Consider the following 5,050-nt stretch of genomic DNA (forward strand, 5'->3'; position numbering starts at 1 on the left):
TTACTGTGTCCACCTAAATAGACCAAATAAAGCAAAGAGTAAACAACACTAATTTTGTGGATTTAGTTTTGGTGTTAAAATACCTATTTTGTTAAATCACAATTTGGACTAGTTGACATATAAGATGCTTTTCTGCAGTATAGGAAAGATTGAGGAAGTATATACACAGTCTATTGATACAAGGGCTCTGCAAGAAATGGTTAGTGTGACACATATTGCACAATACTATATGGCAAAAAATCTGGTGATCAAAAGATCAAAGCCCTATGGACATGTAACAGGAATCTATAAAGAGACGGCTTCCAGCTGTAGATAGGAGCAACATGGTGCTTTTATATACATCCACTAAAATCCTCCCTAAAGCATCACCATAATAAGGGTTTTAGCCATCCATGCTGAACAGATTTTCACTTGGCCCTTTGTGCCGGAGAATCTCACCTGGTCTTTGGAGTGGGGGCAGAGGGGAGCAAACCTTCCTGCCCCGACTATGGGGAGACAGCCTTCCTCTGTAACCCACTCTCATTCACAGACATCATTCATGTGCAAATCATCCTTGGACCTATTGTTCCCTCACTGCGCTTTCAGATACTTGCTGAATCAAGAGATAAATGTAATGGCAGGGATGGAGATATATTCCATATAGTGAAAAGGAATAATAAGACTTACCAGAGTACTCCAATTTGTTCAAAGAGAGAAAACTAACTTTATGCAACTAGTTGAATCAATAGCCAACTTGAATTTTTAAGTGGTAATAATTTTCCTCCACTATAATTTTTACTTTTCTCTAAAACAGTTCTCAGTGAACAAAACCCTCCTCTCCTATCAGCACAACATCTTTGGTGACAGGATCAAATTGGATCATTTCTGTGCTTAGATGCAATTGTGACAATTTAAATGCTTCGTGTGGTGTCAAGATCTCATAATGTGAACAAGAACTAACTAAGATGCCTGGGGGGGGGGGGGGGGGGGGTCATTACGTTTTTAGTCATATATAAACAGGCAATTTCTTCTGTTACTAAAGAAAATCTTAGCCAAAACACAGTACGAAGGGCGTTTTCAGAGTCATAGATCTCAGTAAGTAAAATAATGTAGGGGCTTTTATGACAATTTTCATTTAGTCATTAAGACCTACTACATTCATAGCACTTATAAGGGGACTGTGGGAGGCTGTAATGTTAATTAAAAACAGAAGAGTGAGGCCTTTTTCACTTGAGTCACTTTGACCTGTCAAAGTAGAAAAAGGACAGGTTTGAATACTTAAATTAATTTAGCTGCTTCAGTTTCAGGGTCCAGGGTTGTGTCCCAAATCATGCATTCACTTTTTCACTGCTTCCTATGTGATAGACATGTAGTAATTACTTCAGCAGTGTGCAGTAAAATAAGATTTAAATACTTCTGAACCATTTTCACTGTGTCGTTGTACCTGCAGTGCAGCATAACTGTGACAAACTGCACTGAGGGAGTGTAGGCAAAAAGTAGATGCCACATTTATCTTTCAATTGTCGTTGTTTAGGACACTCCAAACAAGATACTGCAGTTAAGAGTTGTGTAAAAAACTGTAAATATCAGTCTAAGGGGTGGCCCACCTGTAGGGGACAGTGGTCATTTTTGGAATTCTCAGACGGCCACGTTACGACCGTGGCTAATGGCAGTTTTATAACTAAAAACCGGGTAAAATGGAGCTTCTGACCTGATGTGGGTACTCAATTTAAAAGTTGGGCATCAGCAAGGTCATTATGACTTATCCAATGCAGACAGTGAATGTGTACACAAAAGGTCATGCCATTCCGTCAAATAGTTATTTGCCAAAGTGATGGATCAACAGAATAATTGTGAGGATTGCCATTCCTACATCCACAGTACTCAACATAGTAAAAGTGCAACCGTGCTAAATAATATGCTCATGCACATTTCAGTGGTATTTAAATTCTTGTAAATACTGTTATTTAGAGGTTGACCTTGCTGTAGACTCATATATGTTACAATATTAGATTGAATTAATAAATACAGTCTCCATTCAACAGGCAAACAAATGGGACATAGCTGCAGATAAATTGCAGAAATTCAGAATGGAGCAGGGCAGCATGAAGCATGAAACAGAAGCCATGGAGACACAGCTCAATTAAGCTTTGCAAACTAAAGACACTGTTTTTGTTGCAATACTCAAGGACAAAATTACTAATCCTAGCCAGAGTAAACATTTTGCCAACAACTCTGCTGATCAGCAGAAAAGATTGTTTAACTCTATGTAATGATGCCTGATCTCTTTGTCAAAGCCCGAGCTTGTGTAATCAAAAACACAGCCTTTTGTCTCTTTAACACACATACCAAAGAAGCTGCCGAACAGGCCACATCAGAATGAATGAATATTTAATTGAGGCCTATTGAGGCAGAAGATCAAAATGACCTTGCTTTAAATGATTATTCGCTGATAAAAATAAAAGTAGGGAAAGGGGAGAATGGAAGGCAAACACTCCAGAGCCTCGGTTTATCCAGCAAGCAGGAATAGATTACACAGATATATGAGAGCGAACCATAACATTGTTGATGAATGTGTTTAACTTTGCCACTTGTTTTTATCTGTGTCCAGCCACTTACTGCTAACATCAAGTTCATATTTGAACAGAAATCCAAAATGCATAATAACTGTTTTAAGAGCACATAGTAGAGCGGACGCACAGATTTTAACAGTTTGATGATTAATTAGACATGGTGTGCATAAAATCTACTGTTATGATGTCTTATTAGTAAAACAAACTAAACCTATAAACTATATAGGTACATGCTTGAGACTCAAACACAACACACCAATGAGAGAACAGTGAACGCTTCTTCTTGGAAGTTGCCAGGACAAAAAGCAGGACAATTTGGCTTCTGAGCGAGCAAGACCCTTCTCTCATCCTTTACCAACACTCAGAGAAGAAAAAAAATAAAGGCCGGATTGATGAGGACTAAACATGAATGGATTTAAACTCTCTCTCTGCCTGATGGCACAGCAGACTGAGAGGAAGAGACTTTGCTACTCAAGCAACAGGAGATGTTGTGAGCTCAGAGTTAAGGGATATTTATGTTGTTTTGCATGTAATCTAACCTTGTCTGCTCTGGTTCCAGGATCTGTGGGAAAACCTAACAACATAAAAATGGAAATGGGGGAAGGGGAGTATTTCAGAGAAACTGCCCAGATTTAAATCTTAAAACTGAAGGTGCTGGAAGTGACTTTTAGCATTCAGTGAAAACATGAGATATTCACATTACCAACAGATGTGCTTGTTGTGCATGCTATTGCATTTTGCTAAGGCTAAACTAGTTACAGGACATTAAACACTGAAGTAAAAGCTGAACATACTGTCCCAGCGATCCCAATCCATAACATTGGCCTCAATTGTCACAGGTTCGATGAGACCTGTAAGTTTGACAGAATTCTTCACAATAAAAACAAACCTCAAGGAAAGAATTTGATGCATTACATTTTTTTACATCTGTAATTGCTTTGCAGAGATGTTCTGTTTAGGTTTCCTTGCTGTGACAACTGTGCTTTTTATTTTTCTTCTGATAAAGCAATGTGCAAGCAGTCAAGCAAGTCTTTCTGTCCTTTGGGTTCGCATTGAACCAGTGGGAATAATTTCAGTGTTACACTTTAGCTGACATGTTATTATGTATGATCAAGGACAGCTGAGTCTAGATTTGTGATACCTTCACATCTGATAAAGAGACAAAACCTTGAGTTTTTCACTTTATAGAAACACACATAAAACTGTGAGGAGTTCACACCCACCCATATCTTTTATAATCCATTCCAATGTCAGTCATGTCAGCTTTTACAAAAGTGTCGATCTGTGCTACAATCATGCCATAAAAGCATCAATAATGGACATGTTTACAATGCAGGCACAAAAAGTGACAGCTCAGTCCGTTTGAATGACCTCAAGTCACATGAGACGCTGATTGTGTGGAACATGTTTACATGTCATTTTAGCATATGAAAATAAATACAGCCTAAAAAACAGAATTGTTTATATATCCGTCAATATTTGCGATTTTAATAAAGGTTCTAATACTTATAAACTTTTAAACATCAAAATCTGACATTTCTTAAGTGTCTGAAGAGAAAAATTAAAAGTGACTGAAATCATGTATGAAGTTCAATGCATGATAATCTTGTCAGGCTATTGTAATTTACGTTCCCTCCTCATTCACTATTGAAACACTAATACCTGGTGACACTGTCTATTCAATCACAAAAGCCACTGCTGTAAGAATGGAACTCTGTCTCATGTCAACCTGAATATGACAGATCAAGTAATGTGGCAAAGCTGATATGTAACTGAATCAGTCACTATGCAGATAACACCCCTAACAGCAATCTAAAACATTACACATCCTCCCCTCCTGACTACACATGAAGAGAATCAGCTGAATATCATCACTATCGTCTCTGGCGTGGAATCAGAAAAGTTCTTTTTAAAAATGTTATTGTGTTAGTACACATTAGTACAATATAACTCCACTTCCACCATAAGCTATCTGTCGCACACAAGTATCTGTTGACATGCTCCTTAACATGGATATTATGTTAGGGAGCCTTTTAGCTAACTCCAAATTATCCTGCCACCGTCCCTTTTCTGTGGTGGGTCAGGGATGTCTGAAGCCATTATTGGTAATGAATGTGGAGTCCTACTTTAAAAGGTTCAGGCATGTAAAGTCACCTAAAGCTGACTAATGGAATCCTGCTGACACTGAATGCCAGGGGCTTTTACCACATCCCAGAATGGCAGTTTTGGAAATTTACACTACAGACATAATGAACAATAAATGTAAACTTGGGAATGTAGCCTCCCACACAGCTCTGAGTTATTAATAGATACGAAACGTCCATGTGCTTCAAAATGATAAAATGGAGGATACTCCAATTGTGTGGTTTAAGCAACAATCCTGCTACTTGTGACTCATTTGCACCAAAATACAGATGAATTTAGACATATATCTTATACATTTTGTAGCAGAAGCACAATTAGTAAAGATGCAGTTATGGATACATTTTTTTGGAGGG

The sequence above is a fragment of the Mastacembelus armatus genome, chromosome 22, assembly GCF_900324485.2.
Source record: "Mastacembelus armatus chromosome 22, fMasArm1.2, whole genome shotgun sequence".
Classification (NCBI taxonomy): domain Eukaryota; kingdom Metazoa; phylum Chordata; class Actinopteri; order Synbranchiformes; family Mastacembelidae; genus Mastacembelus; species Mastacembelus armatus.